Below are 14,621 nucleotides of genomic sequence, written 5' to 3'. Positions count from 1 at the left end.
TTTGTGAATTGATGGCTGAGGTGCATGTGATAGTTCCTTCACCTCGAGCCTGATAGAGCGCGGATTATCCGCATATGATTGACTCAAGACCGAGTCGAGTGGCATAGTTGGCTAAGATAAAGTAACCTTAGGCAAGAGTGGCAATGTGTATAATATGGCTAAGGTGTGAGTACCTTTAGAATAAAGAATAAAAAATAAAGAATAAAGAAGGGCTAATGCTAAAGATTGGCTAGTAATAAAGAATAAAGAAAGGTAAATGTTAAAGAATAGCTAGTAACGTAAAGAATGGCTAAAAGTAAAGAATGAATAAGAATAAAGTGTAGAAGCAATTAATCTACTATATGAGTTGCATAATTTGCATATTGCATGTTGTGAGGCAAAAGCATGGTAATGTTAGTTGCATGATTTACGATTTCATATCTATCTATTGGACTAACATGCTGTTTGCCTCCTTTGGACCTGATGGTCGAGCTCTTCTCTTTGGTGGCCGTACCCACTGGGAACCATGGAGTTGGTTCTCACCCCACGTTGTTTTGGGGTGTTACAGGTTCACACGTAAGTGGCGCGGCGGCACGAGGCAAGGGCGTAGCTCCGTAGATAGCACCCTACCCAGAGACCGGAGATAGTAGTACCCTAAGTCGGCATAGCCTAGGGGTGGTGGAAATGAAAGAGCAGGATGTATCAAACTTGTGATAAAGTTGTAATAATTATGTTAAAGTTAGATTGTATTTGGAAGTAGAAATCAAGGAATCAAATGTGATGTAATCTAAGAATGCAAAAATGTAATATGTGCGATGAATGCTTGTAATAGTAAGTAGATTTATATTTTTGATACTTCCTAATGCAATCCTTGGTTGAAATGTATTCCTGGTTGGAACTTCGTACATTGTATTGATTGTGACGCCTTGAATATACAGGGGAGACTCTGTCAGCGGTACAGGGGAAACCCTATCCGTTCGGCGGTCTGTTGGCGTGCCCGAAGCCGACCAAAGAGGCTCGGGGCGTGACACCTAAGGCCCTTGCAACTGGTCAAACATATCATCAATTCTCGATAACGAGTATTTGTTCTTGATCGTCACCTTATTTAGCTCGCAATAATCTACGCAGAGCCGAAGCGTTCCATCCTTCTTTTTCACAAACAGCACCGGAGCTCCCCCATGGTGACACACTCAGCTTCACAAAGCCTTTATCGAGTAGGTCTTGCAATTGAGCTTTTAACTCTCTTAACTTCGCTGGTGGCATTCTATACGGGGCCTTCGAATTTGGCGCCGTCCCGGGATCTAAGTCGATGGTGAACTCGATCTCCTGAGCCGAAGAAGGTACCTCTCTATCCTGATTCTCGCTTTTTTGTTTCTTCTAACACGTTTGTTATTGAATCTCTCCCTGTGTGGATTGTAGACTCAGGAGCAAAAGACTACGTAGCGAGAGATCAGATGCGATTCGTCAAGTACCGTCGTATGCCTGTTGGGAGCAGAAGAGTATACATGGGGAACGATTCTAGTGTCGATGTATTAGGCTGTAACACACTGGACTTTTGCAAATTGCGGGGTTCGAGTGTTTGATCTGTGATTCGAGCTTTTTCCAGTTATTCTGGAGGGTCGTTGACAGTGTTCCGACCTATAGTTTGTACCCCGAGAATTGAGGTTTGAAGCTTTGCACCAAAACCCGAAAAATCGATTTTTTGGTCAGTTCTCGGGTAGCCTTCAGCAGGCTGCGTACTGGTACAGGGTTGATGGCTGTACTGGTACGGGGTTGATGGTTGTACCGGTACGGACTCGTGTATCGGTACACAGGCAGCTTCCTAGCCAACCCGAGGCTCGGGTTTGGCGTTTTCGTGGGATGTGTACCGGTACACGGGCCCGTGTACCGGTACACAGTGACAGATTTTGAATGGTCGAACTGCGGGGGTGTTTTTGCAATTGTGGCTATTCTATATATCACCCACGCCCCTTGGGGCTTTCCCTGAGCTGAGGAAGGAGGAGAATGAGGTAAGAGAGCCCTCTTTACCATTTCTTTGTTTTTGATCTCCTTTTAGTTTGGATTTTGGTGGATTTACTTCTCTTTTTGCCTTTTGGAGCAATTTCCACAATTGTTGAAGCTTGGAGCTTGGACTTGAGGCTTGTTTGAGAAAAGATCCTTGAACCTAGAGTACTTTGAGCTTGGATTGAAGCTTCCAAGAGATTGGTAACAAGTTTCTTCCATTTAGATTCTTGTTTTGATGGTTTTTTTGAGATTGAACCCTAGAATGAGGATTTAGGGTTTGATTTGGAGATTTTTGATCTAGGGCTTCCGAAGCTCAATTGATTGGTCTAGAGCCTTTTTCTAGGTTGCGTTGGAAGGGCTCTAGCTCCCATTTGGAGCTTGTGAGGGATTTTCACCACCATAGGTGAGTTTTGGCCCTTTCATTGAGTTGGTTAATGTTTAACATATTCGTTGTTCGTAACGTTCGTATATCTCTTCGCTCCTTACTTTTAGGGTACTTAGAGACTCGTGGACAACTCCGTTCGGCGAATCGAAGGAGCACACGACGATTCGGTGGGTTTGGCCTCACCAAAATGAGATAAAATTGTCATTTGATAGTTTTGCTTATCGTAAAATAGAAATGCACGCATAATCATACTTGAGAGAATATTTGAGAATTTTATAATGCTTAAAATGCACATGCTATGTACAATGCATATTTGACCTTTATAAAGTAGAGAGTTTTCATGTTGGGCTTGGGGCCTATGGTTAGCATTCTGATACTTAGTTGTGTATCATATTTTATTTAGTGAAATTGATGTGTGCATTGCACTTTTGGACTTTGACCCATGCTTGGTATAGTAAGCCAATGTCATAAAGAGGCATTGGGCTTGGACTAGATATGGATTTATCAAGTTAATGTCATAAAGGGGCATTAGGCTTGGCATATATGTGGACTTAATAAACCTATTGTCATAAAGGGACATTAGACTTGATGTATAAGCGAATTGTATGTGCATGTTAATAATTATGAGAACTATGCTTTGTGGATAGATACATGTTAATATCTTTATGCATTGTAGAATGCATGCGAGGTACACATTAGTAATATGAGATCACATTGGAGAACATGCGTATTAACCTATTATTGATGGGATAAGCCAATGTCATAAAGCGACATTGAACCTGGGACATGTATGAATCTAGTGAGCTAATGTCATAAAGAGGCATTAGGCTTAGGACACTTATAGACTTAGTAAATCTAAGGTCAATGACATAGAATTTTTATTGAACGGTTAAACCTTCACATTGAGACATTGAACTAGATCTTTCAGATGCTAGTGACTTTTGCCATGTTAAAGACATGATGACTGTTGAGTGGCTATTACCATGTTGGAGACATGACGACTGGACTATTGAGGTATTGACCATGCTTGCTTGCCATTTGTGCTCATTCGCACATGCTTGTGAGGGTCGCTCCCTACAAGGCGGCACTCCGGAGTTAGCCTACGCGACTTATGTTCGCTCGTACGGTTTTGAGAAGCCTACGGGGTCGAGTGGGACAGACACATTCCAAGAGCAGGAATGTTGGGCTACCACAGGCACTTAGGCGGCACAAGCCGGACTACACCCGTGTAGATCCTGATTGAGATTGAACCAGAATATTAAACAACAAGCTGACATTCGCTACTAGCTAGGTTATAGTAGTTGCACTCTTGATATGCTATGGCATAGAGTTGGACATTTGGGCTTATAGTATACTTGACAGTATCGCTTACTACAGTGTAGTATTTTTTGGTTGCTATGATAGTACATACTAGATATGTAGTGGACTTTGGGACATATAGCATACTTCATAGCATTACTTGTTGCATCATAACATATTGTTTATATTTTGGCATATTCGATCATGTAGAGTAGATGTACTCCATGTTGACACTCAGAATACTTGTGGCATTGTAGTATAGCCTTCCCTATATGCTTCCTTTTTCCGCAGTTACATTTCCTTATCTATATCTATTTATGTTTTGGGCCTAGTGGTGCAATTCGGTGCAGGTCAGTAATTGCCCACTAGGAACTATAATTTATAGTTCTCACGCCCCCTGTTTTATGTCTTCTTTCAGAGCCTTCCACGTCGGGAGAGGCTCGGGATTGCGGGAAAGGTATCGCCTTGGGTTAGCTAGTGAGGGATTTGGCGAGTGATGGTCCACCTCCCTTTTGTTTTTCTTTGGAGAGGTTGAGAGCTGTACCAGTGCATTAGAGACCACCCTGTTGTGTACTATTTTTGGACACATATTGTATAACTATATGTTTCACTCTTATTGCTTTAGTATTTTTCTTTTACCTTGCTGTAGATGATAGATCTATTTGTGCTCTGATATCTCTAGACGTTGATTATCTTTGATTTTATTTTTCGCTGTTGTTATAGACGCCTTATATGTGCCGACATATGGCGGGTCTGGGCACGCTACCGGGAGGGCCTCTGCCGGTTCCGGGGGGTGACATAGGCGTTGGCACATACAAGTTGATCACGCAAGGTGGTCGAACTTTGTACCTACATGATATATTTATGCTCCAGGAATTCGGCGGAACTTGTTTTCTATTCTTGCTATACTACAGTTAGGCTTTTCTTTTCGTTTTGAGAATGATGTAGTTAAGAATCATCTTGAAACTATTTATTATGCAAGAGGTTTTATTTCAAATAGTTTTATGATTTTGGACATTGATTATAATAATAATGATAGTAGTTCTTTTTTCTTGCTATATTTTGTTAAGAATGATCACAATGTTTCAATTAAATGACATGCACGTCTTGGTCATATTGGGTAGGATAGAATGACTAGATTAGTTAGAGACGGCTCGCTCACTAAAGTCGACCTGCCCATATGTGAATATTGTTTAGCGAAAAAAGCGACCCAAAAATCATTTAATAAAGCTTTTAGAACAGAATTTCCTTTACGATTGATCCATTCCGACATTTGTGGCCAAATGAGTGTGAGGGCAAGACATGGTGCTTTTTACTTCATCACATTTATAGATCACCATACGCGCTTCGGTCATGTTTATCTGATCTCTCATAAGTCTGAAGCATTGGATTGTTTTAGACGTTATATTAATGAGGTTGAGAATCAGTTAGATATGAAAATTAAAACCTTAAGACTGATTGAGGCCTTGAGTATCTATCTGAACAATTCAAGAAATTGTGTGATGAAAAGAAAAAAATCAGACAGCTGACAATTCATGGCACTCCGCAGCAAAATAGTGTAGCGGAGAAAAAAAATCGCACCTTGCTTGATATGGTTAGGTCAATGATGGCGCAAGCAAATTTGCTTATCTCCTTTAGGGAGACGCATTGTTAACTGCTGCTTACATTTTTAATCGTGTATCCTCCAAGACAGTACATTCCACTCCTTATGAATTATGGACATGCAAGAAATCAAATTTGGAGCACCTGCGTCCTTGGGATTCGGCAGCTTACGTACACAACACTTCTCACAAGCATAGGAAGTTGGGTCCTAGAGGAAAGAAGTATATCTTTATAAGATACCCTGAACACTCTAAGGGGTACGTGTTCGTTGGAAAGCAGCCAGATGAAAGTTTGACTAAGATTGAGTCACGAGATGTTGAATTCCTTGAGGAGGATTTTTCTTATAGAAGTGAGATTCAAAATGAAATTGAGTTCCATGAGATGGATGACTTTGGTATTGGCGCTTCTATTTACTCAGTTGAGGCAGAGGAGGCGACTCTGATACCTCCTCGGGATAGTGGGAGCGACTTACCTTTAGACAAGGAGCCTCAACTTCGTAGGAGTGCATGTGTGGGCGTTCTCCGTCGTCGTTTTGAGATTGAGGGGGAAGCTGTCATGGTTGCTGCACATGATGATGATGAGCCTAGATCTTTCCAAGAGGCTCTCTCATTACCTACTCATAAGGAATGGTTGGATACAATGATGGAGGAAATAGAATCGATGAAGTCAAATCATGTCTGGGACTTGGTTGACTTGCCACCATGGCGCAAAATAATCGGGAATAAATGAGTTTTCAAGATTAAGCGCAAGGCAGACAGTTCAATTGATAGGTATAAGCTAGGCTCGTCTGGTAGCAAAGGGTTTTACCCAACGAGAAGGCGTTGATTACGAGAAAACCTTCTCTCCTATCGTAAGGTACCTTCTCTCCTATCCTAAGGTTTGCTTCGATCCGCCTAATCTTGGCAAGTAAAACTGCACGGGGAGATCTATATGGATTTGAAACTTTACCAAATGGACGTTAAAACTGCATTTCTCAATGGAGAACTGGATGAGGAGATCTATATGGATCAGCTTGCTGGCTTCTCTATAAAGGGTGAGAAGCATAAAATTTGTAAGCTCCGACGATCCATTTATGGATTGAAACAGTCCTCTAGATAGTGGCATATTCGATTTCATCGAGCCATCACTGAAGATGAGTTTACGGTGATTGAAGAAGATCACCGTGTGTATGTTAAACGGTCTAAAGAATATTTTCTAATCATTTCCTTATATGTTGATGACATTTTATTAGCTGGGAATAATAAGGAGATGATTGTCGCCACTCAGACGTGACTGTCCTCTAATTTTGAAATGAAGGACATGGGCGAAGCGAATTATGTGCTCGGAGTCAAGACCCTACGAGATCGTTCACAGAAACTTTTAGGTCTGTCTCAAGAGACTTATTTAAGAAAAGTTTTAGAACGATTTTAGATGCATAATTGCAAACCCATTGACACTTCTATTGCTAAAGGTGAGAGTCTGAACCTTAATCAGTGCCCTAAAACTTCTGAAGAAAAAAAAAGATGAATCGGATTCCATATGCTAATGCGGTCGCGAGCCTGATGTATGATATGATGTGTACTTGGCCTAATATATGCTATGCCGTGGGCCTGGTTAGCCGTTTTCAGTCAATCCGGGATTGGACCATTGGAAGGCTGTTAAAAGGATATTTCGTTATCTCAGAGGTACGATAGATTATGTGCTGTGCTATCAAGGTACGGATTTACGTCTCATCGGTTATAGCGATGTGGATTAGGCTGGTGACCTAGATAAGCGTAAGTCGACCTCAGGATATGCATTTTTTCTTGACAATGGCGCCATATCTTGGAGTAGTAAGAAATAGACCTGCGTAGCTCTATCCACAATGGAGGCGGAGTTCGTGGCGTGTTATGCAGCGGCCCAGGAGGCTATTTGGTTGAGGAGGTTCTTTCGAGATATTGGGGTTGTCACTTGTACTTCCGTTCCTGTGACGATCTATTGTGATAGTATGGCGGCGATTGTATACACGAAGGATCCGAAATATTATGGCAAGACTAAGCACATTGACTTAAAGTATCACTTTGTTCGTGAAGCAGTGGCGCAGAAAGAAATAATTTTGGAACACATTTCTACGAGTCGCATAGTTACAGATCCTCTGACTAAGCCAATTGTTAGAGAATCCTTTTTGGCTCATGTTAAAACTCTTGGACTCCGTAGGATTTGATTGTGTAAATAGTTGATTATTTTTGGTCATTTCTTTTTGTAATATTTTTGGTTATTTAATAACAGATTATTATTTTGGCAAAGATATTTGGTAAAATTAGCACATGTGCATATATTTCTTATATTATTATAGAACGGAATGATAGTATGTCGCAGGCTGATTGGCCCTCTCACACAGGCAATCATTCTTTTCGGCGCTGTAGAGAGCGAGCGAAAATTGATGCATTAATGGAAGCCGCCTTGGTTGACACCAAGATAAGGTCATTAATGAGACCACATATGAATAGTCTCATGATTCGTATGGCCTGTACATTAAGAGCCGGATGTGAGCTCACCGTTTGGCGCTTGAGATAGCGAGCAAATGGAGAACTCAGGCTATACACTTCGGGAGTGACTGAGCTAAGATCTGTATGATATTGAGAAAGACATACGCTTATTGGGATTCTCTGTCATAGCATGTATTTCATACTATATGTGCTAGGCGACAAAATAAAGAAGATGAGTGAATGGATCCCTGCTTCCTCATCGTGTGAGTTCTTATGGATATTATTTTGAGGCGATGTCCTATATATGTTAGATGCCCTTAGTGACTTTTGACTATGTCATTAAGTGAAAGAATTGATGTTGCTACTTTGACATGTTTCCTACGGCTATGAGTGATACAACTTTATGGGGCATTGCTGGGAAAGCAATCAGTTCTCAACTCAGTGGCATGAGGGCTCAAGAAAGACTAATTGAATTACATTCAGACACTTTGACTTATTGTCGACAGGTTGTGTCTCTTCAGCATAGCGAAACAATTATGAGTATAGTGTCATAATGTGCACAATAGAGGTTAGTATGGCTCTTTGAGGGATTAGAGATGCTGAACCTGATGTAATTCAATTGTTTAGGGCATCACGAGTCTAATATTCTCTTGTTCAGGGTTGATGTCTCTATGCTGGCCATATGCGATTTTTAGTATAAAGCTGCCAAAATGCAGGTTGACTCGTCGGTTGCACTGTTCATTTCCCTGTATGAATAAAATTAATAGTGATGTAATGTTGAGAAAGTGGTTATGATGGCATCTATCCCGTTATGTGCGAGTGGGAGATGTTGGCATTCGATTAAATCAAATCGAGTGCGTCTATGATTGGGCTCGATCCGACGGTTATTATGTTATCTAATTGGATTAAGATTAATCTCGCTTTTACATTGGAAAGGTAATTAGAGATAAATTCTAGTTATATTAGGATAACAATTAATAATCGATTTGGCCTTATCTCTTATGCACCTATTAGGTTTTTGGAATTCCTTATAAATATGCAGGCGATCTCACATAAAAAAAAAGAAGAAAAATAAGAAAGAGAATAAGAAAACAAAAGAGAGAAACGTAGAAACCACATTCTCCATTAATCTATTATTCTAGAGGGTCTTAAACGGTGGATTCGAGATCGTGCTCGTTTGTAGTTCGATCCACCGCGAATTTGGAGCGATAGAAAATTTTCAGGAACGATACGAGGATACGTGAATCAACCTCTACGATCCGGGCTCGTCACGTTCTAGCGCGAATCGCTTCCGCAAAAAGGTACGAATGAATACTTCCGCTGCGTTCTACACGATATATATCGTAAACCTTTAAAATTAACATCAACAACGTCTTACAATCCCAACTCAATATTCACCCCATTATTTCTTTCTTGTGTTTATATCTCTAAACAAGTTAACCCCACCAAAGAAAGAAAAAAGAAAAAAGAAAAACTTTCAACACTGTCTCCAAAATACAAAACAAGCACCAAGTTGCCCAAATCTACTTGTGCAGCCCCGTTTGGTTGGGGGATAAGCGGGGATAACAAAAGTTATCCCCGTTATTCCGCCAAACGGGATGAAATTTGGCCGGGATATTTTATCCCGATCAAACCTTGCTATTCCCGGTTATTCTGGAATAGCAAGGGATTTGCTATTCCACCATTTTGGTGGAATAACACTATTCCAATGCTTAATTTCAAACTTAATTAAAATTATAAATTTAATTAAAACTAAATTATATAAATATAATATGTTATATTTTATAATACATTATTTTTATTATAAAATTATTAATTGTACTATATTAATACATATTATTTATATTTAAATGTTATAGTAAAATTTATAATAAATTATATTTAAATATTATAATAAATTCTTTTTATTAAATTTAAGTTTAAGAGTAGAATTTAAAAAAATTATAATTTATTATAATAAATAGTTTTATTAATTGTCCCACCCCTATTCTTAATTTAAAAAATTTAAAAAATTAAAAAATATAAATTTTTAAAATTTATATATTATAATACATTATTTTATTATAAAATTATTAATTGTACTATATTAATAATTATTATTTTATATTTAAATATTGTAATAAAATATATAGTAAATTATATTTAATTATTATAATAAATTATTTTTATTAAATTTAAGTTTAAGTAGAATTTTAAAAAAATTATAAATTTATTATAATAAATTATTTTTATTAATTGTTCCCACCCTATTCTATTTTAAATTTTAAAAATTAAAAAATTAAAAATTTAAATTTAAAATTTAAAATTTAATAATTTATAATCTCAAAATTAAGTTTATAATTTTAAAATTTTAATTTAAATATAAATTTGATATTTTAATTTTAAATTTTAAAATTTTATATTTTATATTTTTCAAATTTAAATTTGATCTTAAATTTAAAGTTTGAAATTTAAAATATAAAATTTTGAATTTAAAATTTGAGATTTTAAATTTAAAAATTTGAAATTTCAAAGTTAAAATTTTGAATTTAAAAATATATATTTAAAAATTTAAAAAATTAAATTCAAATATATAAGAGGATAATATGATTATTTTTTATTTATAAAACTCACTATCTTTATTATTCCATCTTACCTAACCAAACGTTATTTTTTTTATTCTCAGGAATAACCCAATTCGTTTTCAGCTATCTAATCCCCGCTTATCCCTCAATTTATACCTATCTCTGGAATAGCCACTTTTTACTTATCCTCGAACCAAACGAGATAATTGCAACATTCGTTTCCAGCTATTGTCGCATTTGTTTTTTCTTTTTAATTTTTGGTCCCTAGTAGTTCTTGCTTTTCAGTTTAGATATGTAATGTTCATTTGCTTATTTTAACTAAATTTTTGCTCGTTAACCACATAAAAAAGATTTGGTATTGATGCGGCGGATTTCTGTTAAAGTGAGTTATTATTGTTTCAACAGCAAAAATTTAAGGGTTATTTGCATACACGTTCCTGCAAATATAGTGAATTGCAGATATATTCCTGCAAAACGGAAATTTCATAAATTGTCCTTACAAAAGTCTTAAGTTATGCAGATATATCCCTCTGGTTAACATCCGTCAGTGAACTGTTTATTTTTTAACAATGAATTTGTAAAATGACATTTTTACCCTCACAAATATGTCCCTCCAAAAGCTCTAGTTGGTATTTTGCAGAGATACTCTCACAAAAATATCCTTTTCCTCTCTCTTCCTTCACGGGCTGCCGAAGCAGGCGGTGGCGGCGACGTCGCGGAGCGACGATGATCCAACACTTGGAGCTCCTGGAGGCCGGGCGAGCGAGATGGTGCTCCTCTATTCTTTATGATGCCTTCGACTTCCTTGAGGACCCTCGCGGCAGCGGTGGTGGAGGGGGAGGAGGAGGGGGCAGCTGCGGTTGCTGCGCCCCCAGCCCCGCGCTGGCGCCCGTGCCGGCGCCAACTCCCCTGTAGGCTCTGCGTGTCGCGTCCTCCGCCTGGCGCTACACTCGCCCTGCGCCCCGCTCCACCTCGTTCCCAAAATCGTGCTTCCCTTCTCCTCCTTCTCCTCCTCCGGTGCCTCCGTCGCGGAGCTCCTCGAATCCTGGCGGAGCTCCTCCTCCTCCTCCGACGCCTCCACAGCGGAGCGCCTCCGCCGCGGAGCTCCTCTGCCGCGGAGCTCCTTCTCCACTACGATCGCCTGCCACATCTCCTCCCTCGCCGGCGACGACGACGGCCATGGAAGAGGAAGATGAAGAGGAAGAGGAGAAAGAGAAAGAGAAGGATGAGGAAGAAGAGTAGAACTGTAAATTCACACTATTAACTAATTATGGTTAAGTAGTTTAACTGTGGTTAACTAAATTTCTCTAACAGACTTTAACAGTAGGAACATATCTGCATAACTTAAGACTTTACAGGAACAACTTATGAAATTTTTGTTTTGCAGAGATATATCTGTAAATTACTATATTTGCAGAGACGTGTATGCAAATAATCCAAAGTTTAAATACAATAAGCAAGAAAAATTATCGAATCTATAAATGCAAGTGGAACAAATTAGAGATCAAAATTAAGAAAAAAAATTGATTATTATCGTTGGTAGCTTGAGGTGTTTCCGGCGCACTCCGCCGGCGGGCGGGTCTTCCTGCGGCCGGCCCTGACGGGACACGAGGTGGCGGCGGCAGCCGGCGGCACCATGCAGTTGTCGTGCAGGCAGAGCGAGGTGCCGGGCGGCACCGACGAATTCGGGGCGAGGGCGAAGCCCGTCAGGTAGTTGTGCTGCAGGTAGAGCAGCCTGACGGCCCCGGCCGTCACCCTCGCGACCAGCGCCGCCGGCACATCCCCGGTGAAGCGGTTGCTGTTGAGGTAGATCGTCCCGGCCGTCGCCAGCTCGGCGGGGACCCGCCCGGTGAGCCTGTTGTAGCTGAGGTCGACGGTGGCGCCGTCGGGGGCGGGGCCGTCGGGGCGGAGGGCGCCGGAGAACCGGTTGCGCTGCAGGCGGAGGGAGGCGAGGGGGAGGGTGAAGACGGCGCCGGGGACGCGGCCGGAGAAGCGGTTGNCGGAGACGGAGCGACGGCGGAGGCATTGCGGCCGCCGCCGCAGCAGAAGAAGGCGAAGTGGGAGCCGCACTCGCGGCGGACGACGACGCCGCAGAGCCCGGGGTTGGCGGCGAAAGCGGAGGCGCCGAAGGCGGAGAGCGGGGCGGTGACGGGCACGGGCCCGGAGAGGTTGTTGCTGGAGACGTTGAAGACGCGGAGGGAGGACTGGTTGAGGGGCGGGACGGGGCCTGCGAAGCGGTTGGCGTCGAGGCGGAGGAAGGCGAGGCGGTCGAGGGCGGCGAGGGCGGGCGGGAGGCGTCCGGAGAGGCGGTTGGAGGAGAGGTCGAGGGTGCGGAGGGCGGGGGAGAAGGAGCGGGGGAGGGGGCCCGAGAGGAGGTTGGAGGAGAGGGCGAGGAAGCGGAGCGAGGGGAGGAGGGGGAGGGCGGGCGGGATGGGGCCGGAGACGCGGCCGGGGACGAGGGAGAGGGAGGACAGCGCGGAGAGGGCGGAGAGGGCGGGCGGCAGGCGGCCGTAGAGCCCCGGGGAGCCCGCGCGCGGGTCGCCGAGGGCCAGCGCGACCACGCGGCCCCCCGAGCACTGCACCCCGCGGAAGCCCGCGCAGGGGTCGGAGGTGAAGTCCCACGACTGGAAGAACGCGCCGCCCGGCATGTCGAACAGCGACTTGGGAATGGCCTGCAAGGCCAGGTAGTCCACCGGGTCTAGAATCGTCGCCTCCAAAGCCCAAGCCGATTTGGGGGCCGACAAAAGCACCAAAAATAATAATAATGATAAGAGAACGAGGCGGCGAAGGGACTGCATACTACTTACTTACTAGCTGTCGCAGATGTTGGGCGTGGGAGGAGAAAGGCGTTTAGTAGCTAGCGTTTATCAGTGGAGCGAGGAGAGTGTGGGATCATTATTGTTGTTGTTGTTGTTGTTGTTGTTGTTGTTGTTGTTGTGAATCTTAATTAATTAGGCTGAGCAAGGGGAGGAAGAGCCCCCCAGGGGTACAAGTACAACTCACTAGAAAAGTAGGGAAAGGTGTGTGTGTGAAAGAGCTGTTATATATTAATGGAGAAAGAGTGAGAGAGAGAGAGAAAGGGATTATTAATTTGTGTCTTGGGGAGGAAGCCTTATTAGGTCCTTTTTCTTCACTGTATTTGTATATACATCATGAATTTAATACTTTGGTGTTGGTTTCATGGTTTTCCCGCTGTAGCTGCTACTGCCCCCGCTGCTGCTGCTGCTGCTGTTGCCGCTGAACTCTTTTGAGAGACCTGGTTTGCAGTTGAGACATCTATGCCCTTGCCGACCCTCATTCGGCTCGGCTTGATTCCTATGGAAAGCAATATAAAAAAAAACACTAGAAAAATATAAATATGCTCACTGTACATATTAGATATAGTAATCAAATCATTAGCAGAGCTATGTATGTAATGCTATTGTATAAAAGAATTGGAAGGAAGATGTACAAAAATATACTTTTCTATTTTTTTTATTGCGCTGTGCATATTAGATAAGCAATTAAATTATTAGAATTTACATAATATTTTTCAAAAAAAATAAATAAGATATTTTTTATTATATTTTCTCACTGTGTATAGCGCATATTTTTTATCGCGCTATGTATGTAATGCTTTAAACGTGGCATTCATTTTCCACAGTATACTAGCAGGGATACGGAAGCGTTACACATGAAAAAAAAAAAAAATATTATAGCGAATAGTTTGTCCGCTAGCTTATGATTGTTAGCTTGGTGGGAAAAAGGCAATGCAATTAAATGCTGTTAGCAATAATAGATAAAACTCTCCTTTTGATGAGTATGTGCAGATTACTATTTTAATATGCATGGGGGTTTGGGTGATAGAAAATAATAATATTCGGGTAGGAATTTTCTTTGGATTTTCAGTTAGTTTGTTTGTGCCCTTGTGGATGTTCTTTAGCACACAGAAGTGGCCATAATTGATGCATCTCTTTTATTATTTCCTACCTAGCTATCTTGAGATGAACAATACTATTCATATAACTGTGACGCCCCGACTTCCCAGAGGTCACTCATCCTAGGACTACTCCCGTCCTAGCACGCTTAACTCTCTTAACCTCTTGGATCTAGCCACTACCCAAAATGCTTAAGCCGGATTAAGAGTTTAGCCCTATAATATCTCATATAGAGAACTATCTGGGGTCTCACAATCTCCCCTCCTTTAAGCCCTGACGTCCTCGTCAGGCTCATAAGTATCAGGCGATGTGAGACTCATCTCGCTAGCCCGTCATCCAGACCCTGGCTCAGCCGAGACTCATCTCACACTTCCTTTAAGCCCTGACGTCCTCGTCAGGCTCATAAGTATCAGGCGATGTGAGA

The 14,621-nt window shown here is 41.6% G+C and overlaps 1 pseudogene; it reads right to left on the bottom strand.

The window, feature by feature from the left end:
* Positions 11,736–13,078, bottom strand: LOC109719229 (annotated as a pseudogene).

Source organism: Ananas comosus, linkage group 13 (genome assembly GCF_001540865.1).
Source record: "Ananas comosus cultivar F153 linkage group 13, ASM154086v1, whole genome shotgun sequence".
Classification (NCBI taxonomy): domain Eukaryota; kingdom Viridiplantae; phylum Streptophyta; class Magnoliopsida; order Poales; family Bromeliaceae; genus Ananas; species Ananas comosus.
Note: the sequence above shows the minus strand (reverse complement) of the source record. Positions and strands in the feature narration are given on the sequence as shown.